The following is a 26,837-nucleotide window of genomic DNA, read 5'->3' on the forward strand; positions in this document are numbered from 1 at the left end:
CATCTGCTTACCACCCATACTCACGTCACCTAACCTCCTTCATAACCCCGCTAGGAGCTTTCCAGTACAAGCGTATGCCCTTTGGGTTGGCTTCGGCAGCCGCCACCTTCCAAAGGATCATGCAACATGTTCTAAAAGACATATAATACACCGTGTGGTTTCAGGATGATATCCTTATTTATGGAAAAAACCTAGAGCATCATAATTCCATCTTGAAGGAAGTGCTAACCAAATTAAGGGAAGCAGGTTTGACCTTAAAAAGAGAAAAGTGACGTATTGGAGTTGGGTCAGTTGAATATCTAGGCCATACCATCTCCCAAGAGGGAATTAAACCAAAAATTGATCTGGGAGAGGCCATTCGAGGTACGACTGCTCCAGGGTGTGTGGAAGACCTTAAATCCTTCCTAGGGCTAGCAGAATATTACGCAAAGTTTGTCAAAAACTATGCTAGCATTGTGGAACCCTTAAGAGCAGATCGCCGTTTGTGTGGAGTGAAGAGTGTCAACGGGTGTTTTTCACAGTGAAGAAGAGAATTGCCACCGCCCCATCGTTGGGCAGATTTGACCCTACTAAACCCACGGTCCTTTACACTGATGCTAGCAACAAAGGGCTGGGTGCCAGCCTCATCCAAATTGTCAATGGTAAAGAACAAGTGGTGGCATTTGCCTCTCGCGCCCTTAAAGGAGCGGAAGTCAACTAGTGAGTTGTTGAAAAAGAGGCACTGGCTTGTGCTTGGGCCATCAAACACTTCCGTTTCTTCTTGTGGGGTATTCCCTTCACTGTGAAAACCGACCACAAACTCCTTATGTATGCATTCACCACTAAGGGGTCTGAGAAACCTACACCCAGAATAGCAAGATGGATCTTGGGGTTGGAAGGGTACAACTATGAAGTAAAGCACATACATGCCAGGTTAAAAAAACGTAGTGGCAGACTTCCTCTCTCGTTCACCTTTAAATGTTGAAGACAGTTCATCGATTCTTGAAACTGATGATGTGATCTTAAAATTATCCTGTCTCAGAAAAAAAGATTGGGAAGAGTGTGTATGCAAGGATGAAGAAATGAAAACCTTGAAAAGACTTATTGTCCAAAACTGGCCCAATGACAAAAGTAAAGTTCCATCTTCACTGAGTGGGTTCTGGGATGTAAAACTAGAACTAAATATACAAGAGGGAACGGTTTGTAGGGGAGAAAAAATTGTTCCACCGGTAGCACTCAGACAGAAGATTGTGGATCTTGCACACACTGGCCATCTGGGGCACAGCCTCACCAAAAACAAAATAAGAATGGACTATTGGTGGCCAGGGATGGACACCATGGCAGAAAAAACTGTGAGAGCTTGTCTAGAGTGTAGTCGTTCTGACAAAATACAACAAACCAGAAAACCACCTCTGTCACCTGGCACTGTACCAAACTAAGCCGTGGTCCAAGCTAGCGTTGAACATCATAGGGCCCCTCAATCTTAAATCTTTAAGGGAACGTTTCCTGCTGGTCATGGTAGACTACCACACTAAGTGGGTGATCTACAAAGGGGTGCAACAGATCGACACCAAAGTATTAATAAAGTTCCTTAAAGATGCATTCTATGAGGAGGGAATCCCAGACACACTAGTAACTGATATTGGAGTACAATTTACTTCAGAAAACATGATTGAATTCCTTTCTGAAATGGGCATCACCCACCACAAGATGGCCCTATACTGTCCCAGTGCCAACGGGTTGGCGGAGCGTATGAATCGCATGATAAAAGAGTGTTTGCAACAAGCAGAAATCTTAGGTGTTTCAGCTGAGACCACCTTGCAAGACACCATGTGGGCCTATCGCACTACCCCTAATTCAGTCACTGGGGTATCTCCATTCAGTTCCCTTAAGGGCAGAACTCCCAAAACCATACTATCCCCTCCCATTGCGAGAGAGAGTACCTGCATTGTTAATCGCGACAAGATCAGGGAACGAGTGGTCAGTTATCAAGCCAGGTACAAGTGCAGATATGACTCCAGCAAAACACAAGGCCCACCATTGTCCAGGAAGGGGATTGGGTCCGTGTTGATCTCCCTAAACAACATAGGAGAGAAGCTACAAGATTCTCAGAAACCATGAAGGTTATTAAAGTGGGCAGGAATGTAGTCACACTGTCTAACGGTCAAACATGGAGCATGGACAGGATGGATGTATGACGTTACAACACATACTTTTACAACGCCTACCTTTACAACGCGGTTTTTACCACGCATACCATTACAACGCATAGCGCTTTGGGGTGCTGGATAGTGAATAGTTTAATTTACTATTCCAACTCCAGTCCACGTGGATAGTAGGGAAGGTTATTGGATAGTAAATTAACCTATTCCCTATCCTAGAGCGCCCCCCAGAGCAATGCGTTGTAATAGTTTGCGTTGTAAAAGTTGCGTTGTAATGGTAGGTCGTTGTAAAAGTTTCGTTGTAAAGGTAACATACCGGACAAGATAGTCCCACACAGGGAGGCAACCAGGCCACAGGGTAATGCTCCTTGTGGGGATAATGCTGCAGTAGCCGTTAGAAGATCAGCAAGACACACTACTGCGCCCGCGTGGGCGAGGGACTACAGTCTTTATTAATCCTGCATGTAAACTGTTATACATCTGGTGTTAGGCCTTTATGTTTCATACATTGTTGTTGCTTTCATGACCCTTCCTTTCCTTCCTTTCCTTGGTAAGGAGATGTGTTGTAGTCTACTTGGTTTGCCCCGGTCTTTCACCCCCGCTCTCCCACCCCCCTTGATATGTGCCAAGCCTGGCATGCTTGAACATTCCACAGCTGACTTGAGCTGACTAGAAACTGATGGTGTGAAGTTGGAATAACGAAGACTTCTGGAACAACTTACGCTTGTATGATTCTTCAATATAACAAGGTTCTTGAGGTGGGGGTGGTGTGGGTGCATTTGGAGAGGTCAAAGATGAGTCTAGCTGCTGCATTTGAGGAATTGGGAGGGGATTCCAGCATAGAGAGCATTTCTGTAGTCAAAGCGACTGGTGACAAGGGCTTGAGCGACGGTTGTCCTGGTGTTGACCAGTATCCAGTTGAATTTATTTTGAAGCATTTAGAGGGTGTGGAAGCATGAGAAGGTAACTTGGCATTGACTTGACACTTCATAGTGAATTTGCTGTCGATGATTATGCCGAAGGTTCCGGGTGTGGTCTGTGGGTCCATGTTTGGAGGGCCACCTGTGTCCTTCTGGAAGATCAGAGCTTTCATATTGTCTGTCTTGAGCTTCATACAGTTGGTCCTCATTCAGTCTGCCATGCTGGTCATTGCGTTGCAGAAGTTGGTTGATGAGGTGTAAAGGGATACAGTGTTTAAAGCTACTGAGAGGTTGAGGGGGATCAGGGTGGCTGTTTCACCATGGTAGAGAAGGGATCGGATGAGATTGGTGGTGGTGATTAGGTCTTTCTCAGTACTGTGGTTTGCACAAAATCTGGACTAGGAAACAACAAGCAGGTTGTTTTCTTCTAGGTGTTTGGTGAGCTGGAGGTTGAGGGACACAGCCCGCACGATGAACACCATCCACTCCGGATCACCGACCGACCCCTGCCCACACCACGTCTTCAACAAGGCCGACTCCACCATTGCACCCCAACTCCGGAACATCATCAACACCTCCTTCAACACCGCCACCTTCCCGGAGAGCTGGAAGCACGCCGAGCTCAGCGCTCTTCTGAAGAAACCAACTGCGGACCCCACCGACCTCAAAAACTTCTGCCCCTATCTCGCTCCTCCCTTTCCCTGCTAAAGTCATCGAGAAGACCGTCAACAGACAGCTTGCTGCCTTCCTCGAGACGAACGGATCCCTCGACCCCTCGCAGTCCGGTTTCAGAGCCAACCACAGCACCGAGACCGCCCTCATCGCAGCCACCGACGACATCCGAGCCCTGCACGACAACGGGGAAACAGCGGCACTCATCCTCCTGGACCTCTCTGCAGCGTTCGACACTGTCTGCCACCGCACCCTAGTTCAACGCCTCAGCAACATCGGCATCCAAGAGAAGGCACTGGAGTGGATCACCTCGTTCCTCGCAGGAAGAACACAGAGAGTCCGCCTCCCCCCGTTTCGATCCGAGGCCACCGAAGTCATCTGCGGCGTTCCGCAAGGATCCTCTCTCAGCCCCACCCTCTTCAACGTCTACATGAGACCTCTTGCAGCCATCGCATGCCAACACAACCTCAACATCATCTCGTACGCCGACGACACCCAGCTGATCCTCTCCCTCACCAGAGACCCCGACACCGCCAGAACTTGCCTACACGAAGGGATGAAAGACGTCGCCGAGTGGATGAAGAACAGCCGCCTGAAACTGAACTCAGACAAGACGGAAGTCCTCATCCTGGGACCATCGCCCTCCGCCTGGGACGACTCCTGGTGGCCCCCTGCCCTAGGCACCGCACCCAAGCCAACCGATCACGCACGCAACCTGGGCTTAATCCTGGACTCTTCCCTCTCGATGACCAGACAAGTCAACGCCGTCTCCTCATCGTGCTTCAACACCCTGCGTATGCTCCGAAAAATCTTCCGATGGATCCCGACCGACACCAGGAAGACGGTCACCCAAGCACTTGTCACCAGCCGACTAGACTACGGAAACACCCTCTACGCCGGAACCACAGCCAAGCTACAGACCAAACTCCAACGCATCCAGAACGCCTCCGCACGACACATCCTGGACATCCCCCGACGCAGCCACATCTCCGGCCACCTGAAAGACCTGCACTGGCTCCCAGTCAACAAGAGGATCACGTTCCGGCTCCTCACCCACGCACACAAGTCTCTCCACGACCTGGGCCCCAAGTACCTCAACGACCGCCTGACCTTCTACACGCCCACCCGCCAGCTACGGTCCACCAGCCTCACCCTCGCCGCCATACCACGCATCCGAAGAGCCACCGCCGGAGGAAGATCCTTCTCCTACCTGGCTGCCAAGACTTGGAACTCCCTCCCCATCCACCTTCGGCTGACACAGGACCATCTCGCCTTCAGGAGACAACTCAAGACCTGGCTGTTCGAGCAGTAGCATACCCCTTCCCCCAAGCGCCTTGAGACCCTGCCGGGTGAGTAGTGCGCTATACAAGTGCCATGATTGATTGATTGATTGATGGCATTCTCGAGGTCTTTGGCAGGGAACAGGAGCAGTGAAATTGGACGGTAGTTTTTTGAGTTCACTGGGGTCTTCAGGAGCGGTTTGACCTCCCCGTGTTTCGGTCTGTTGGGGAAGGTTGCTGTGGTGATGGAGGCATTGAGGATGTTGGTGAGTTCCATGGTGATTTCTTGGGTTCCAAGGTTGAAGAAGTGGTGAGGGTAGTGGTCCGTGGGTGCTCTGGAGTGGATTGAGGACGTGCAGGATAGGGTGGTCTGCATGGGGTTTGGACTCGATGAGGTGAGCGAGGCAGAGATGGTTGAGGTTGGTGGGATTGGGGTCGAAGTTGTTGTAGATCGAGGCTATCTAACTATGGAAGCATTCCTATAGGGTGTCACAGAGTTCTTGGGAGAGGTGGACCATGTTCTCATTGACCAACGGGCTGGAGAACTCCTTGATTGTTGAAAATCTCCTTTGTGTTGTAGGCGCTAGTCTCGATGCAGTCAGTGAGGGCATCTCTTTTGGTGTCCTTGTTGCGTTGGTGGTACCTGTTAAGGACTAATTTTAAGGTAGCTTGGGTAAGCATGGGCGGATTTTGCGGATCCACGATTCGCGGATTTAGCGGATCCACGGATCGTGGATCCGCAAAATCCGCCTATTTAGCGGATTCAGCGGATTTGCGGATTGGGGGCGGGGCTTCCTCGAGTGTGTGGGCGGGGCCAAACGGACGGGGCTTCCACGCGAGCGCACATGCCTCTTGTGTGTCTAAAAGGTCAGAGCAGCATCGATGGTATATTTGGGAAGAAGGCACATCTGCCCAGCCTCCCAACGCTGATGAATGAGTCACTGCATTTGCGCTTCAACTAGTTCCAGCGACCAAGTGTGTGTTACTATGCAATCGCACCGAAGTGCGCAGGGGTCCCTTTAGTGAAATGTCCATCATAGTGGGTAAATGGCGGGAAGACGGTGCACACCTCGAGTGTGTGGGCGGGGCCAAACGGACGGGGCGTCCATGCGAGCATGCCTCTTGTGTGTATAAAAGGGCAGAGACCGATCAGAGCAGCAGATTAATTTTTGGGCTGATCAATGAGTCACTGAATTAAAGCTTCAACTAGGGCACATGCTTTATTGATATCTGCAAGTGTTTCCTGTTGAGGTTTATTTTTTTGTGCCAGGACCGTCGTGCCCGAATGAACCCTGCCCTTCATATTTATTCAAGAAGACACCACCGTTGAAATAATTTACGATGGCGCCGGCAAGCTGCCAGCGCCATCCTGCAATAGTTACTTAATTAGCTTCAACAGGAAGCTCCAACTGTTAAAATAAAGCAGGCGCTCGAGCCCCTGCTGTATCTTATCTATTAGAGCTTCCTGTGGAAGCTAATTAAGTAACCATTTGAGGATGGCGCTGGCAGCTTGCCGGCGCCATCGTAAATTATGCAGGCTTGAACTTTTGACCGCAAAATCCGCTCCGATCGCGGATTGCGGATTCTCGGTAAATCCGTGAGAGTTCGCGGATCGCGGATTTACCGAAAATCCGCAAAATCCGCGATCGGAGCGGATTTTGCGCTCACTTTGGTGGTGCACAATTTTTTATCTAGCAGTTTGCAGTTGCGCTTGATGGTCCTGAGTTCCTTTGTGAACCAGCTAGCTCTTCTTAAGGCTCCGTGGGTTTTGGCTGGTTTCATAGGTGCAACTCTGTTGGCACATTTGGTGATCCAGTCGAAGAAGTTCTGGATGTCCTGCTCCAGGTCTAATGTGACATTGGTCTGGGAGGTGTTGAGGACCCCCGTCCAATGGGTCTCTGTTACTTTGTTCCAGCTGCAGTGCAGGGAGCTAGGTGGCTCGGTGATGGTGCTCGGTGAACCTGTGATGGTGAAATGGACGATGGCGTGGTCAGTCCAGGTGAGTTTGGAGACGTGGCTGTACTTCATTCTATCACTGGAGGAGGAGATTGGATCCAGTGTGTGTCCAGCACTGTGTGCGGGGTCTGTGACCAGTTGGGTGAGGCCAATTTTACTCATATTTTCTAGGAGATTGGTGGAGTTGGTGTCATTAGGTTCATCAAGGTGAAAATTGAGGTCACCGAGTAGTACATAGTGCTTGGTGGCAAGGGCTAGCGGGTTGATGAATTCAGTGATAGCGTCTCAGAATGCAGGCCACAGTCCTGGGGGTAAGTCATTGAGGGTTCCTTTAATGGTCTTTCTAGAGTCAGTTCAGAGTTGAACATTCAGATGTTCCATGACTGGTGTAGTGCAATCTTCGGAGGTGGTACATCGGATTATTTATTTGTGGAGTATGGTGATGCCTCTTCTGTGTTTGTTGGAGTGGTCGTGAGGGATCATCTTGTAGCAATTGGGTGTTGGGGTGGTGATGTTGGATACTGAAAAAGAAGTATTGAGCCAGGTCTCGGCGATGAAGATCACTTCCGGTGAGACTGGTGATGGTGTTCCAGAGTTCTGTAGCATGTTTGCAGAGGAACTGGGTGTTAAGCAGGATCCATTGGAGCAGTTCTGGGGTGTTTGCGGCCTTCTGGGTGGGCGTGGCGGGGGATCCTGTGCGGGCTGTTGGTCTTGTGTTGCATGTCTAGTGGCAGCAGTAGCAGGTGAAGGGTCCTTCCATAGATTGGGGAGTGGAGCTGCAGTAGTTGCTGTTGTGGCGTCTCGGGGTCCAGGGCTTGGAGTTCAGTGGCAGAGTACCTGTGGGTGGTCAGACTGCTAGGGTTCCTGCCGCTGAGTGAGGTCCAAGCTCGGATGAGCTGATGCAGGCTTACGACTGGCAAGCCTTCAGCACAGCGGTGGTGAGTGCACTGCCTGCGGCCACTGCACACCCGCTCTGCAGCCTCGATTAAGTAGGTCCTGGGAGGGGGGCATGGCACTGGGTGGCAATAATCAGGAGGATGAAGGGTGTGAAAATGGGCAGCTCCTGGAATAGCTGAATGGCAGTGAAGGGCAAACTGGCAGCAGTCAACAGTCATGCTGAACAGTAGCAGAAGGGAACATAGGCAGAATCAAAAGATCTGCTACATTAGGAGATGGTCGTGGACCTGCTTAATGGGATAGTGCTGCGGCCTTCATTAAGTAGGTCCTGGGCGGGGTTGCGTGGCTCTGGATAGCAGGAAGTGGGAGGGTGAAACGTGGGAAAATGGGTGACTCCAGGAACAGCTGAGCGGCGGTGAGGGGCGAGCTGGTAGCAGTCATGCTCTTAGCTTATCTTATCTTATGCTGTATTTATAAAGCGCGCTGACACCGAAGGTTTCCTGGCGCTAACAGTGGCAGAAGAGAATGTGGGCAGAGTCAAGAGTCCTGCTATGTTAGGAGCTGGTCGAAGACCTGCTTAATGGTTGTCGCACTGCAGCCTCCATTAAATAGGTCTGGGTGGGGTGCTGGGTGCTGGGAAGCGTTAGGGTGGAAAAACAGGTGGTTCCTCGAACAGCTGAGTGAAGGTAAAGGGGGAGCTGGCGGCAGTCAACATTCATGCTGAACACGCTCACTTAACAGCTTATTCATTCATCAGTCCAAATTCGTAATTAGTTGTTTCTATTTTATTATTTAGGCACTCATCAGTTCATTCAATCATGCAACCACGTTTTCAGTCACCTATTTCTCCATCAAGAACCCACTCACCCATTGATCCATGCTCCTACTCATCCTTCCATTCATTCACTTATCAAGGCACTCAGTCACTCTTTCAATCAGTTATAATTGAACATTTGAATATTCATTTTTATATAAATCCACGCACCAATCCACACAAACAGACACAAAATAACCAATTAGTAGATTAGCTTTCATTTATTAAAAAAATCGGTTTGCTAATGATTGCTGTGCAGAAAGAGGGTCAGAAGGAAAAAGGTATAGACAGGGTGGAAAGAATGAAATAAGGAAAGAGGAAAAAAATCAAGAATAAGAAATAAAGAAGGAATGGTTGATAAGCGATGAAGGAAGGAAGAGGAAATTAAGAACGGGAAATGCAGAAGCAAGGAGAAAGTATAAAGGACAAAACTAAATAAGTAATGAAGGAATAAGAAACATGTAAGAAATTGAGTTATTGGATGAGGGGGGTGGAAGGCTCTGATAGATTGGCAGAAAAGCAGTCAGGCTTAACTTAGAAGCAATATGTAAACTATGTATACAGAACACAAACAGTATTAAAGTGAAAACATAACACAAGAAAAATCGCAAACCACTTTAGAAAAACAGAGTGAATTTTAACATATTAAATGCTATGCGAAAGACAAAGTCCAATCAGTAAAACTGGAGATATTCCATTTTTTAAAAAGCACAAAGGGCAACCCACAGTCATCTGTAGGCACACTAGTAGCATGAGACATGTTTAAAAAAGCTACTTAAGTGGGTGGGCCAATGAGTGTTGCAGACCCACTAGTAGAATTTAATTTACAGACCCCGGGTACATGAAATACCATTTTCTAGGGGTGTACAAGTACATTAAATGTACCAATTAGGTGTGGGCCAATTGTATAATGCTAGAGAGAGAGAGAGCACAAGCACTTTAGCACTGGTTAGAAGTGGTGAAGTGGACAGAGTTCAATAAACAGACAATAGGTTTGGGGGTATACCACACAGAGGATATCAGACCCAACAAGATAAAATTAGAGGAATGTCATTTGAGAAATGACAGAATAGGGATAGAAGGAATAATTCCATAAGGGTGAGGAAGGAATGAGAAAGGACAGAATGAGAAATCAATAAAAAAGGAATAAATGGGAGAGTGAGGAGACATGAAATAATGAAAAATGGAGAAGAAAGAAAGAAAGGAAAAGGGGCAAGCTATCCACACGTACAGCAAATGCAGTGATACTGCTGCCAGAGGCCCAAGGCATCTCTAAAGGCACCTTTATAAATCCTGACTTTAACTACCCCACAGGTATCCAGGGTACTAACTTGCACTGGGGTCTTCGGCATCCCACCAGCACCAGTGGAAGAAATGAAGGATGCAGATACAGAAATTAAGCAGACATGATACAGGAAGATCAGAAATTACAAATGAGTAATAAATGAGTAAGAACAATAAAGAAAGAGAGGAGGAAAGAAGGTAGTATAAAGGATGGAACAACTAAAAATAAAAATAGCAGAGGAGATCTGCTGAAGAAAACGATGCGCCATTGGGGATGTTGAATGCTCCCTTCAGCCTATTTAGGTGATGCTGAGATAAGTCAATGTTTCTGACTGTTTAAGAGAACAAATGAGCAATGGGTCTTTAAGGTATCATAAGGTGGGAGAAGTCTCCATGGGGTAAGCAGATAGTACAGTGGTATTAACAGGTGGCACTTGGGAGTGACAGACAGGAGAAAACGGGCACAGCACTGAATAAGGGACTAATTCATTGGTGTATATGAGTGGATGAGAGCAGAATTGAATGATCAAGTGTGCATGACGGAATGAGTGTAAGCAGTGAAAGAGTGCAGGAATGAATGAGAGTAGCACGAGTGAACATTCTGGCAGGAACTAATTTGGGGTGGACGATATATTCTGCTCCACCGGCAGAATTGGCAAAATGTTGGTCACTCTGCATTATGCTTGGAATGCAGAGTTCCGGTTGAAAAACAGTAAGTTGGCAAGCTTGAGCAAGATTTGGCATCCCCTCGTGTGATTTTTGGTCCCTAGGAGGGCACCCGGCGAGATTTTTCCAATGTAGGTGACCATGGGTAGGGGAATTCTGCCGAATCTCGTAGAGATTTTTAGTAACTCCGCAGAATTCAGTGGAGTAAAACTCTGCGAGTTCTGCCCAGGCCTAGAAGGAGTGCACATGTGCTTAGGAGCAAATGTGCACATCAACAAATGGGGTAATGAATCAGTGACTGCCCAGGAATGAATGATTGTCATAGTGAATGAGTACAGGATTGAATGCATGAGTGTATGGACGTGAATTAGTGGAGCAATGTATGTGTGAGCGCACAATGTTAATACAAGCTGCAGTAAATCTCTACATAAATGGCTCCAATGCTGCACATGTGTGAGTTAGTGCAACTGTAAATGAGTGAGGGTAAATGGATTCAGATATAAATTACTACTTCAAAAATAGGTAGAGGTATTGGAATGTTGGACTTGTCTCTCCCTAGAGGGTCACTCCCAAACATTTTGCCTTCGTCCCTCCTGTTTTCTGAGCCCATTTTGGGGGGCTTTTTGGACTCTGAGCACATTACCACTGCTAATCAGCTCAAAGTGCTTGTGCTCTCCCCTTTAAACATGATAAAAATGGCCTACACCTAATTGGCACATTTATTTTACATGTACTGTTTTCCAGTTCTAACAAATCTCTATAGGATCTGCACGTTTAGACAACATAAACTAAGGAATTGGTGTCCAGACTGATTCCAGGCCCCCCTGAAGGATATGTTGGTCAGTAGACCAGATAGCTCACAGTGCTACTATGAACTCCTTTTACCAAGGGGTACATAGTTTCTGGCAACTATCGAACATGACAACCCTGACCCTCAGTGATCGTGGAAAAAGTACGGTGCTTTTCGCTCAGTCACTCGTGCTCACTTTGTCTCAGAGAAATACACAGGCTAAACTTTGGGAAAATTTTCAATAAGGATTTATTGAACAAGCATCATTCTAGTGTAAAATACGTGTGCTCTAACAACCATATGACAAAAACAGATGTATACTGGTATAAGCACCAACAGACAGAGTTAATAGATGGAAGAATTCTACCATAATGCTAAACCAGTCATGAGTACATGACAATAAAAATGCGTACTCCTTCGATGCAAACCCTAACTGGATGTACCTAAGTGTACCTAGCATGTATGTGGGTGTATAGCCAAGAATACCCTTAGGGTTACCTTTACCATTAACTGATGTGGGAGAGTGAAGGACCCCGTCTTGATCTCGAGATGGACACCCCGTAAGGGATGTACGATCACTGCGTACAGTAGTGTCTGCATGCAGGAACCTCAGCATCATTCGTCACTGTGTCAGCATGGAAGTCTTTCTCCTCTGCCTGCCTCAGCAAAGATATGGAGCTCATATACCCTAAAGGTACCCTCAGGTGTTCTACCTTGCTGTGTCAGGTCAGCCGAGGATGATAATATTGATGAACCTTATACAGAGTTATTATGCAGAAGATGGGAGGCCTGCTTTGATTCTGAGAATCCTCATGCATAATAAATAAGGTTAGTTTTCGGATAAAACTACACGAATTTAGGCAGCACCTAACTAAGTAAAAGGTTAGCACCAAAAACCCGTTATGTAGTACAATGGCAGGGTAAATGTAGGTAAAAGGTTAGGAGACTACCCAGGCCTCTCTTGGGGTACATTTCGATTCATAACAGGACATCCTTAGTAAAGTAGTAGTACATGCACCCAAGGCCTATACATTTAATGCTACTAGTGGGCCTGAAGCACATATTGTGACACCCACTTAAGTGGACTTTTTAAACATTTCTCAGACCTGCCATTGCAGCCTGTGTGCAGTCTTAAACTGACATTTCATCCTGGCAAAATAATACTTGTGACAAGTCTCAACCTTCCTTTTTAATACATATAAGTCACCACTAGGGTAAGCCCTAAACAGACCTTACGGCAGGGTTCAGTGTATTTAAAAAGTTGAATGGTTTTGCATGTCCTCCTAGAGAAATCCTTTAAAACTAATTTTTCACTACTGAAATGCCTAACTCTGCCATAAGATAACATTGTGTTACCGTATGACATTTAATAAGTGATAACCTTTGGTTGGGACAGGTAAAAATGCCATGTTTGATCTGAAATGAACTGTAATTTGAAATATTGCAAGCAACTGATTGACCTACTGTGCTTTAAGGAAATTGTCATAACTACCATGGTGAGATTGTACTCTATATATGCCGCAATTGAACTCTGTGGTCTGCTTTAATTTTTGCAAAAAGGCTAAATAAAGCTTAAAAAGAAAAGATAACATTGTGTTACCGTATGACATTTAATAAGTGATAACCTTTGGTTGGGACAGGTAGAAATGCCATGTAAGATCTGAAATGAACTGTAATTTGAAAGTCTCTCTAATGATAAAGTCAACATTCTAGGAAAAACACTTTTAGTAAGTTGGCTTTTTCTTGTCCTAACCATTTCCTGGGTCACATGAATAGGTGAAGTTGGCAGTTGGACTTTTTGTATTCCTTCTTGACAGTATTACAATGGGGGACTGGTTTTGGCAAGATGGGCCATCCTAACCTGATGAAAGGGGTGTTGCTGTCACCTACCACACCATTGCACTTGATACGAACTGCCTCAGCACACACAAAGAACTTCACACTAGACTAGACCAGAGCAGGTAGGAAGGAAATTCAGTTTCCTTTCTTCCAATCAGATGTGGGGGGGGAGTCTAGAAGGTCCTACCAGGTATAAATAATGGATCCTCAGACCAACTCTTCAGTACATCCCTGGACCTGTATATACTACAGAAGGAGGACTGCCCGGATGCCAGGCGACTGCTCTGTTGCTTGAGGCCTACCTTGCTGTCTGAGAAGGAAGACTAACTTGCTCTCTTCATTCCAGGATACCTGAAGTGACTCCAAGGGTCAGCTGACTGACCTCCTGTTCAGAGCTACAGGGACATAACTAGCTCCAGAGGCTGCTGCAGCAGGACCTGCCTTAACCTGCAACTGGTTACAAAAAGGGGGTGGTGATGGACAGAGTATCTGAGTTAATCAGAACACTCCTACCCATTCAACAGATCAGGGCTTGATCCATCACCGTTTTTTAGCTCACTGCACCATCCCAGTTCAGAACCTGGCTATATGCAAATTAGTCTGTCCCTGGCCCAGTGCATCATGGGAACAGGGCAGACCAAACTACCAAGCCAATTCTTCACTGAAAAGGAAACAAGCTTCCGGGGACCGGTTTCTGGCATTACAGCCGTCTTCGGCCCGGCTTGCTTGAATCCTGATGGTGCAATGAGCAAGGGACTCATGTCTGAGCATACCCTTCCACACTCATGGTTAACCTGCAACTGGACATGCCTGAGTCCTTCTGGCCTCTGCTAAAGGGAATTCCTGAAGAGGTGCCTCCCAGGACCTGAACCCTTTGTGTGGCATCAGTCGAGCTCCTCTTTGAAGAAAAGGAGAAATCCTGAAGGTTTTGGCTCTTCACACCCACAAGCAGGCCAGTTTGTACCAAGATCTTGCCATCTATGCTGACCACCAATCGGAAGCACAGGTGAACCCAGCGATCCCCAGCGAATCCCGCCAATGCAGTATCTGCATTTTGGGCTACAGCATCTACAGCTAGCAAAGCTCCAGTAAATATCATCCACGACATCTGACAACATCTTCATGCTACAGCAACTACTGTCCACGACACCTGGTCAGCTCTCTTTGCCACTGTAATGACCATCCTCAACGATTTCCCTGCTCCTCGTGGCCTCCTCCACCGCAAACTGGACTCTTTGCCCCAGACTTTGAGAAGGTAACTTTTTAAATGAGCCTAACCTGGTCCTTGTATTCAGCTCATGGTCCATCACATTGGCCAGAACTTTTGGCTTTCCCCATATCTGGCATGACCAGATGATTGTGAGTAGCACCTTGTGCTTTCAGGAGCTATACTTACCAAAACTGTTGAGATTGCATATCTCCGGGTCCACTGTTTAGATTTATGTTGTTTTAATGTCTAATCATTTATCACTCTGTTTTTCTAAATTGGTGTGGGTTTTTTCTTGTGTTGTGTTTTCTCTTTATTACTGCTTGTATGCTGCATAAATACTTATTGCTTCTAAGTGAAGCCTGACTGCTTTTGTGACCAGCTACCAGAGGGCCAGGCACAGGTTAATTTTGTGACTTTTGTGGTTCACCCTGACAAGGATTGTGTTTACAGCTTGAGAAGGGTGTTCACCCTCCCTTCCACTCATTACCGCAAATTTTAAATGGTATAAAAGGGTGTAGCAATACTTGTCTAATCATAGTGTATGTAGGCAGCAGTGAACGAATAGAGGAATGTATGATAACATAAGAATGAAAGAGTTCAGCAATGCACAAATAAATACTCGGAAAAAGGAGAGAGTGTACAGAAGTACATGAATGCAGCGGTGAATACATGAGCAAAGGAATACATGAGCAAATAGGCAAGTATAATGGAGTGAAAGAATACGCAGAGATGAGTGTAGTGTGAGAGTGTAGCAGTGATTGAATAAGTATACCAGTGAGTGCATGCGGCAGTAAGCAATGACAGCAGTAGCTCAATACAAAACATTTGGGAGGCATTCGTCTTAACACATGATAAGTGGATACTCTTTGGGAGCTAGGTGAAGAAGAATGCAAAGTCACTGCATTTACAAGGAAGGAGCAGTATTTTAGTTTTCACACTGTTCAGACATGAGCAGATTTCCTGCATTAGGCATTGAACTTGGTATAGGTTTGGGACATATCTGGTATGCTTACCAAGTTGTCTTTGAAATTAAGATGAATTGAGATATTATGAAGGTACACATAATGATAGCCTATCTCATAGGAGTGCAGGGACTGGGTCAGATGGGTCATGAGAACATTGAAAAGGATTGCTGATAATGTGATGCCATCATATATCCCATCAGTCATGTTGGAGGATCTGGAGAGGAACAGACCCAATTTGATATGATGATTGTGGTTCTGAAGGAAGAAATTAAACCTGGATCATGTTGTACCACTGATGCCTGCCGATACTCTCATCATATGCAAATGTAAATTGCATACTGCTTGGCAACTGATGTGTTCCTTATTTTGCGCCATTGGTCAATGACTTAATTATGACATCAATAGTTTGTGCAGAAACTAACTTAACTTTTTCAGCAGCACATACGTTCTACTATATCTTAGTTACCACCATTGCAATAAATGCCAGAAACACTCTGCTACCCGAAATATCTAGAATATATTCTGTGAAGCAGCATGGAGATACAAAAATGAGGGTCCTATTAGGAGTTGGGTGGAAGCAGGGTTTCTTCTATAAAATGACAAATGTCAGCCACTGTATCAAAAATGCATCAATGGCAATGGCCCATACATTCAGATGTCATGACATGAGATAGTTTGTTTTTAATGTCCCACTTCACAATACTCTAAGCAAGACCCTTGGTCTCTCAAATCCTCCAAATGTTGGAAGAGTAGCTAAAATAACAAAGAAATGCAGGTTAGATTACCTCAACAAGTATCTAAGCAAAGAACAATATGGCCGGGCATGTTTATAATTTAAAACACTGATGCTCTGAGCCTGCACCCCTAAAACTCCAGGCAGCAGCAGACAGATCTCTTCAATGCTAAGACAGTGAGCTCTTTCTAATAGGACCTGTCAGTCTTCTGCAGGATGTCCTCTAGTACTCATGCCCTTTTGGGCAGCACAGTCTTAAGTCAGCAATCCCTGCCCTGCAGCACTTTTTTTCCCTGCCATCTTTACCACACGCTAAATCCATCTGTCTCCTGCAGCACAGCCGGTAGTCCTCTTGCTCCCGGCAGTCAGAACAGTCTACAGAATTCTATCCCATCAAGGCAACAGAGTCTTGTATACTCATATTGATTCTGCAGCACAGTCTAGAGACCATCTGTAGTGTAGCACAATATAGAGCCATCATGTAGAGGGTCTGCAGCAAACCCTACATCCCTCCTGTATTACTGCTCATTAGGTCCTTCTGCCCATGTCATGCAGGACAGCCTGGAGCCATGCTTCACCAACACAACATGGGGACAAAGCCTTACAGTACAACCTGAAAATCTTGCCATGCTTAACAGCATGAATTCCTGGTCCTGCAGTACTACCTGGCTCCCTTGCACTATTGCACAGCGCAGGTATAGCTTGGGCATATATGCTGCAGCACAGCCTTGAGCTGTTGCCTCAGAACAAACCCGCAAGACCTAGTTCTGAAGCACAGTCTGGAGCCCTGGTTATACAGCACATCCTGGAGCCCATAGTAAAGTTTGGAATATTTGTCCTGCAGCACTGCTTGGAGCCCTAGCCCTGCAGCACTGTCTAGAACCTATGCCCTGCATCTCACCTTTGAACCCTGATCTTGCAAAAGTAGCACAACCTGGGGCTATTATTCAATTGCAAGTCTGGAAATTAGGTGCTGGAGCACAGCCAGGAGCACAGAATCGAGCCTTGATCCTTCAACACAGCATGGAGTTCTGGCTCTTCAGCACAACCTGGAGTCCTTGTTCCACAACAAAGCCTGCAGCCTTGACCCGCCAATAAAGCAGGGAGCCTGCTTCACAGTCTGGACCCACTGTACTGTAGCACAACATGGAGAATATGCATTGATCTGTGGTCATGCAACATATCATTTTAAGTGGCTGCTTTGCAGCCCATCCTGGAGTCTTGGCAAGAATTCACAGCCTGACACTTCGCCTTTTTCACACATCACTGGAGCAGTGAAATGGATCTCATTAGACATTCTCAGAGCAGACTGGCTTTGTTAATTTTGGAAAGTGGGTTATTGGCAGTGGTAAATATGCATCTACCACAGGCAATAAGGCCACTAACACAGTCTAGGGCTCAGAATAGGTCTCAGTAAATTATTCCCATGCTCACCCCTTGGTAGCTTGACTGCGAGCAGGCAGGCTTACCTTAGGAGACAGGTATGTAAAGCATTTAAAAACACAAATTCAGTAAATAATTAAGACATAGCACACAATAAAAATCCAACACAAATTTATAAAAATAGGAAATATTTGTATCTTTAGAAATGACACCAAAACAACAAAATCCAATGTAGGGAACCAGACATATGAATTAGTAAAGATTCAACACGATATAGCACTTAGAAACCTATAGTGCCACTCTGGGACATCTAGTTGTGCTTGATTTGGACAAAATCAAAGTTGCAGGCCAACCGCAATGGAGTCCTGCTCAGATACCCCACTAGGTAGGCCTCCACTAGGTAGGCCTCTGTCAAAATTTAGCTTCTGACTTAGTAACCTTCCTGGAACGTTTTCTGCCAGGGTCCCTCGATGCTCTTCACCAGTCCAGATTCAGTGAGGGTTCGCTGGCTTGCTTTTCAGGGAGCTCCCAGTCAAACTCTGGAAATTGAACCTCTGGAGCTTTTCAGCGGGACAAACCAGCTGGTCAGGCCAGCTCGCAGTTGAAGGTGGCCAGCTTGGCTCTCATGGCTGAGTCGATCCCCTTATGGAGCTTTTTTCCCAAAATCGCTCCAAAACTTCTGGAACTTCTTCCTGAAGTTCCTCTTGAGGGTCCAAAGTGTCCAAAACATATTCCAAGGGTCTGGCAACTCCAAGATGGCCCTTAAGAGGTTGGGACCACAATTCCCACAATGCATCTCAACAAAACCCTTACAAATCTACTGGATGCACTCCAGGCAGGGGATTCATTGACTGTAGCTTGCAGGGAGTCTACTGTTTATTCTTCTTGAAGCAAGGTACGGTCAAAGAGATGAAGTTCCAGGTAAGTCAGCAGGCGCAGTCAGTCAGAATGCAGGGCCTAACAGTGTAAATTAAGTTTCCTGCTTGGTAAGCCTTTTTCTTTTTTTAGTTTCAAGTAGCAGATCTGAGAGGCTCTGCTCCTCTCTCATATTTATGCAGTAGTTTCTGGGGACAAGCAGGAGAGCACTCGTGTCCAATGAGATGCAAGGCAACACCCCAGAGCATGACCACTTCCTCCAAAGTGTGGCTTGATCTTCTCCCAGAAAGCACTATTTCTCCAAAATTCAGTATGACTAAAATCCCACCAAAGGAGCAAGAACTAGTTAGACCAACCTCCAGTTTGGCTCATTTCCAAAGCTCTCCTCCCCTACCATCTGGAAATTCCTGCCTCAAGCCTGCCATCTGGCTGGGTCAGAGGAATTGGTTGGTAGATGGACCTGGCATTCACTGCCTGTCCCATTCCCCCTTTGAAGCTTCATGATTTACAGCCCCTCCCCCCTGCTCTGGCATTCCTGTGTAGTAGAGCTCTCTACATCAGCCTCTCCCTGCGTGAGCTACTTATCACTTCATCAAAGCCGAATGGCTAATCCTGTTAACTCTGATCAATCGCATAAAAGACACACATAAGGAGATGATGCACAGAGCTATGATACTTTTCAGACACTCATATCCAGCCACAGATCTGGGTTTAATCCAGCACGGTTCTTTAGCTCACTGCACTACCCCAGTTCAGACCCAGCCATATGCAAATCAGTATTGACCTTGTTCCAAAGGAAGACTGAATTTAAGCTTAAAGACAAGAAAGTCTTTTAACCTCAAGCATGTCTGGGTTTTCAATGTGTTTTCAACATAGCACTGGCCCTGGGCCTTGTTAGACAGAGCCCATCGACAGTCAGTCAGTTACCACCAGTACCAGTCAGCAAATAATGGGGGGTGCAGAGGGCACACAGGATGACTTTGCAACAGTCCGGCATGGAAGGTTTGCATTATGGCAAAGAGGTACCTGGAAACATGGAGCAGGCTATGCAGCAGCAGTGAGAATGAGGCGTGGACATGGCCAATGACAAGGTATAGGCAGGCCGGGAATTCTTGACACCGGACAGCACCAGTATAAAAGTGTGGACATTCAAACAAGTAGGTCTTTGGGGGAAACCCAAAATACCCACGGAGGATGGAGTGATCCTTTCTACCTGAAAGGAGAGGGGATACACACTCTCATTGAAACAACTTTATTATGCAAACGGGTATCCACTCACTGAGATTAGAAAAAGGAGAGAGAAAGGGAAACAGTAAGTATGTGAGTTGCGACCACCATGAGAGGCGGGAAGAGGAGAAAACCTATATTTCATGTATAACCCTCACCCACTTTAATAGTGGCATGTTTCATCATCGGGTTCAACCTGACTCCTATAAGTCAGGTTTGGCTCAACCCTATTCCAGGGAGCACTTAGGAAACGAATTGTATTACTGCTTAGGGGGTTTTAACATTAAGATACAAATCCCTAGTTCACCCATGGTATCCCTTTATTGGTGGGGTGAACAAGGATGATAAAAATGAAAAAGGAGAGGAGCAATCAGGATGTTGTAGTTCTATGACCCTAAGCTCCATCTGAGGGCGGTGGCAACTCACATACTTACTGTTTCCCTTTCTCTCTTCATTTTCTATTTTCAGTGAGTGGATATCTGTTTGCGTATTATAACAGTGTGGACACTCAACTTTGCTACAGCAGTGTGGCGCTTATGATTGATGAGTCAAGGTGCACTGGCAACGAGCTGTATGGTGCAGGGGTAGGCAGAAGCAGGGGAGGTGGCACTCAGCATTGGGAGCCCTGCAGAGAGATCTGATGGCGTCTCTGGCCTCAGAGCCTACCACCCTTCCAAATCCATGATTGCATGTTTGCATCGGGTATGGGAGCCTCTGCTTCAACTGGTGAAGGACTCATTTTCCATTTGGTATGCTTAACACTGCATGGATGTATATGACTGCTCTGCCAAATAAATAGTTCTTAAAGAGATAAAGACCATATGAGTTACCGCACGAGCCTTATTACAAGAGCATTAGATCCTATATCACTCGTATGAAGGCAGGCAGGATATCCATCACACTGTGACAAAGTAACCTGTCCGCCAAACTATAAATTAGGCTCACATTTTATTGAATTTAACAGCCCAGCAGTATTAATGTACTTGAATGCCATGTGAGATCGAATATTTTGGATAAGTGCCAGAAAACACAAAACTTAAATAGTAGCAACATTTATGAGAGCTAAACAAAACCAACAAGGGAACAGCACAACACTACACCCACAACAAGTTATTTGTGGCGCACCTCTCTCAAGGCAACCCACCTACCCTCCCAAAGTAAGACTTAATGTAAGAGCTACTAACTCTCTCGGTGTGCACTTCCACTACTCCTGCTGTTCCCAAGGGGTGATCCCAATGATCGAAGTAAATTTCTACCCACTGTGGATTGTACCACCCAATACAAATATCAAAGAAAAATATCAATGGATTGATAATAGTCCATCCAGTGTTTGTCTGACTCCAAATTTCCTTTCTTCTTCTTTATTCATGGAACAACATCGGGCAGCCAACACGTTTCGTTCTTATAAATGAACTTCATCAGGGCTGTAAAAACATTTAAAAATACATATATAATAACATATAAAAGAACATTGACAAACAATGTTACCAACAGATACTACACCCAGACAGGAAGTATTTCTGAATATCACCCACAATTATTAGATCTCCTTTGTACATTTCTGATTAGATATCTACAGAGCCAATCCAATACCTGGGCATCAACTCATACCCCATAAAGGATTAATAGCAACCTCCTTTTAGAGATCATGTCCCCATTGTTGCCAAACAGTGCCATCAAAATTCTATAGGCCAATCCCAAACAATTTGCTCCATCCGGAGCCCATAATAACTTATCTGTACTCATAATATCCCTCACATAGAACCTCAAAGTGTAACACATTTCCCATTTGATACAGCAGACAGGCTTCCACATCTTATTGGAATTGCAAGACTGTAAATTGTATATTCCAGCATCTTTTCCTTGTACTCAAAAGGAAATCATACAACAATATTCAAACTAAATAGCAAGACGTAGCGACTACTACATAAGTGTGCATAAGGCCCTACACATTGTGCCTCCCTACTGTTCCATATTATCAAATCCCTTGGTATGAAATAGTACAACAATACCACCTGCATTGTATTATATACCTAGTGGTAGAACACAGAGGGATAACTTGATATTATCAATACCTATTCAGCCATGGGCACTACTGCTAATTCTGCTAGTCACATCCAATGCCTTGTCACATCGCATCCTCATCTGTGACCGTACACCTACCGATTCTTCTGGTGGTGATTAGATAATGGTGGTGGAACTCATAGTCAGAAGGTGAATTCATTGCAAATTCCTACTTTTGCTTCTTATGATTCGTAACACCTGTAACGTCCATACCAATTATTGTTGATTCAGTGAATGTATTAATGATGTCGTTATCTAAGAACCTTTGGTCAAATGTGAGTTTAATCTGATGAAACTTTGAACTTTGTAACAATTGATGTTAAACACACTAAGTACACCTCTACAACAAATGCAATTTATGTTTCGTTTCGTGTTTTCTGATGTGTGAAAAACTCAGATCAGAAAAGCAAAGAGTGGTTACGCACCATTCTCAGGTTTTAGCTCATTCCATCAAATCACACACATATACAGAAAAGACTTTGAGTCAGCCGCTTCAACCATTCCTATTTGAAGTGTCTTTCATGTATTGTGTCAGCCCGCAAGAGCATTGTGCAGCATTATATTTTATATTGGTGAATTGAAAAAAAAATGTCTCCAGCTTAGAATACAAGAAGTAAAGTGAAACTAGGTAGGACTCCAACCGTGTATTATTTAAAGCTCTATAGTCAAAGACTTTCAGATAAAAGATGGGACTGAAAATAGAGGCTGCAGTCTATGTGCCTTTTTCCCTGTCAGTTCGCATCTTTGATATACTTCATTTGTGGAAATACATGACAATTGAAAGGAAGGAAACAGCACCACTGTGTGATCCGACCCGAGGCAGGAGGGTATCCTAGGAAAGCAGATGGACCCTGGCACGGCTGCTTTCTGAGCAGTGCTTGTTAAGGGCACTGACTGCAGATCAGGTTGCTCGTGCTGATGGGAAGCTTCAACCTACAGAACACGGGAAAAAGTATGAAAAGTGGTTGGTTGCATCTGAACTACAGGTGCAGTGGCAGTAACTTTTAAAAGGCAAACTATATTGATTCTACGTGTGTGTTTGTGTTGACAATCCAATACAAACGCATCCCACATAAAACAACTCCACAGCCAACATTCATGTAACTATTAGTCCTTCCTTTACACAAGGATCATGAGTGGGATGTGAAAAAAGGCAGTTCTCGAATAGTAGATATAAATTGCACCCACTATTTGAGCTTTCGAGTGTACTGGGAGTCCTGAAACAGTTTTTTATTATTTTTACATAGTAGAATTCAATGCAAGGGCATTAGAGCACTTCACATGAGCACCAGTTACATTACACAAGTTCTCATTCATGAGTTATATTTTGAGGCATGAGGAGATTAAGTGATTTCATAGAATCACAGGATGGTGTGAGTCGAAGCCAGGACTCGAACCTTGGGGCATATTAGCAAGATCCTCGTTAAAATTATCGACATTTTAACAGACCCCCCGATAAAAAAATCCTCCCCCCTATTTGGCGCCGTCAATGGCACCGAATTACAGTAGAAGAACTACAGAAGGTCTGGGAGAACCCTAAATTTTTAGATACAGATAGTGTGGAAGACACATTAAGTAAATTTAAGATTTCACTCACTGAAGCAATAGATAAACTGGCCCCTCTCAAACTGCACAAACAATTTCCCCCTAATAAACAAGAGAAATGGTATACAGAGGCACTGCGATCCGAGAAGCAAGGATGCAGAAGACTAGAAAAAAGATGGAGGAAGACACATCTAGAAGAGGCAAAAAAAGCATATCTTGAAGCACAATCGAAATACTACAAAAACATCAGACTGGCCCGCAAGAGTAGCCTGACCCAACAATTGATAGAGGCCGGAAACTCCTCAAAGGAGTTATACAGAATTCTCGAAACATTTGTTAAACCCACAGCCTGTGTTAGTTCAGATGATTTTTCCTTGCCTTTATGCAATGAAATATCACAGTTTTTCGAGAACAAAATAAACAACATCTATGAGAAAATCCAGAAAGCCACCAATTCTTACTGTGGCACCTCTACTCCCCCTGTACCAAAACAAATGAAGTCATCCCTACTAACATTCTCACCAGTTGCGGACACAGACCTCCCTTCCCTTATTAACCATATCAAATCAGGCTCTCCTAATGACCTTGTACCAGCTAAAATGATGACTTCCTTATGCCCCTTCCTAGGTCCCCACATCCAAACATTAATAAATCACTCCCTTAGAGAAGGACGAGTGCCTATAGAATGGAAACAAGCTGTGGTTAATCCCATCCGAAAAAACACCTCTCTCCCCTGGACGGACCTTTCCAACCTAAGACCCATCTCCCTCCTGCCCTATCTCAGCAAACTCACCGAGAAGCATGTGAACACCCAACTGTCGAAGTACATCGAAGCAGCGGATGGCCTGGACCCCTCTCAATCCGGGTTTAGGCCCGATCACAGCACAGAATCAGCCCTCCTCTCAGTGACTGACAACATCAGAATGTCACTGGATGGAGGGAGCTCAGTGATTCTGGTGCTGTTAGATCTTTCCGCTGCTTTCGACACGGTGTCCCATGAACTTCTTCTCGACAGACTGAGGGATATAGGTGTGGAGGGAACGGCCTTGTCTTGGTTGGAGAGCTTCCTCTCGGGACGGACACAAGGGGTTAAATTGGGCTCCCACTCCTCGACCCTAAGAGAGCTCACTAAGGGAGTGCCACAGGGCTCATGCCTAAGCCCCACGCTCTTTAACGTGTACGTGGCCCCCTTAGCCAACATCATAAGATCCTATGGATTTACCCCGGTGTCATACCCTGATGACACCCAACTCTTGTTTCCATTCCAGACCCTCACACCCACAGTACAAACAACTTTTGCAGACGGGATGAGAGCTGTGGCCCGATGGATGGCACAAAACTATCTCCAATGTAATGTCACAAAAACCGAAGTAATGCTGTTTGGGGGGGCAACTCTCCTGTGGTCTCCAGATTGGTGGCCCCTGGAGTTGGGTCCGGTCCCCAACCCCAAACAAACAGTAAAAAACCTTGGTATAAAACTTGACCAGGCACTGTTACTCAAGGAACACACTACCCAAGTGACAGGTGCATGCTTCCATGTGGTGGGGTTGCTCCGACGTGTTTTCCCCTTTCTGCCAGACAACCACAGAAAAACACTCATTCAAACTCTCATAATAGGCAGAATGGACTATTGTAATGGCCTTTACGTATCGGCTAATGAAGAACAACTGGAGAAACTACAAGTGGTCCAGAACACGGCAGCAAGACTGGCCCTAAATGCTCCCCACAGAACCCCTTCTCGTCCCCTCCTACACCAACTCCACTGGCTGCCGGTAAAGCATCGTATCAAGTTCAAAATATGCTGCATGATACACAGATGCTTGTTCGGTACAGGTCCCAAATATCTTAAGAAAATATTTGTACCGTACATCCCCGGCCGCGCACTGCGCTCCAGCAACCATCTACTGCTACAGGTTCCAAAAGTACGGAAAGCCAGACAAGGTGGAAGAGCTCTATCATACAAAGGACCAATAATCTGGAATTCTCTACCAATCGCATTGAAACTGATCCCTAGCCTTGAATCTTTCAGGAAAAAACTCAAAACATACCTTTTCACACTATCCTAAAATAATCCCTTCTTTTTATTCTCACTCATAACTGAAAAACTAACAGCAAAATAAACAGCAGAAGCAAAAAAAGCGCAGAGATATCCCTTCGGGAATTGAATCAGGCGCTCAATAAGCAAATAAATAAATAAATAAATAAACAGCAGGAAACTACCGCTAAAACGGCGATAATGGGCTTGCTAATATGCATTATAGAATCCCAATAGAACCTTAGGTTAGATGTCCTGCACACCTAACCTGGGCTTCTATTGGAATTCTATAATGCATGTTAGCAAGCCCATTATCTCCGTTTTAGCGGCAGGAAGCTGCGATAATTTTACTCGAGGTTCTTGCTAATATGCCCCCTGGTTCCCCATTTAAAAGTTAGAAGCTCTAGTCATAACCCATATCCTCTAGCTTGTGGTACTATATCTTTCTGCTGACTTTAAAGAGCGAAAAGACCCAAGACATGGCACCCTTTCTGCTAACTTCATTGGGGACTCTGGCAATGGCTTGAGATAACTCACACATTCTGTTGACCTCAGATGGACATGCATGTATGTTCATGTGTAACTGCCGGAGGTACTGCACTCTTATGCAGCCAGCATCATAAGGAGAAAAGAACTGATAAATGCATTACTGCAGGAGAAACATGGCAAATGGGCAGAGCTCCATCAGTGTAAACACTGTGTGCCAGATGTATGACCTGCCAAACAGCGACTCGCAAATTGCGTCGCTTTTGCGACTCGCTATTTGGCATGTACAACAGAGTCTTGGACACTGTTTGCGATTCTCAATTGGGTCGCAAAATGTGAGGCTCATGAATAATAATGAGCCACTAGCATTTTGAGACCCCATTTGGAATGGCTAGCCCTCCCAGGTATGGTGGACTTCTGGGCTTAGAAGACCCCCTTGTCTGTGACTGCTATTAAATAAAGCAGGTTTAAAAAAAAAAATGTTTAATGCAGCCATCTTCGTTAAAGGAAAACAGGATGCATTAAATAAAAGACAATGAAACGCTTTTGTTTCATTTTTTAAGGGCAGGCAGTGATCCCGCTGACCCCTTCCCCTTTGCGAATGCATTACCACCTACTTGAAGTAGGTGGTAATTTGCGAGTGTTTTGCGACTGCAAATGCGGGTGCAAACATTCGTGCATGGCTATGGAGTCGTTATTTGGAAAGCAATTCCCCTTCCAAATACTGAGTCGCAAAACAGTATTTTGCGAGTCGCAATCTGTTTGCGAGTCGCAAAATACTGTCTATGCATGGGCCCATGGTTTTCGGCATACGCAAACGGGTCTAAGACCCGTTAAAACCGTCATACATCAGGCCCTGTGTCATTTAAATTTGAAAATGGCTATTTGTAATAGAGTAGTGAACAGCTCTGTATGTGGAGCAAATAGATTGCAGGCCTTAGGGACCGCTAGATAGGTCCAACTGGACACCCCCCTAACCCAGTCAAATGAATCATCTTGATGCAAGAAATTACCGTATTACGAAATAGATTATAGTTTATCGTGAACAGTTGTT

The sequence above is a fragment of the Lissotriton helveticus genome, chromosome 11, assembly GCF_964261635.1.
Source record: "Lissotriton helveticus chromosome 11, aLisHel1.1, whole genome shotgun sequence".
Lineage (NCBI taxonomy): Eukaryota > Metazoa > Chordata > Amphibia > Caudata > Salamandridae > Lissotriton > Lissotriton helveticus.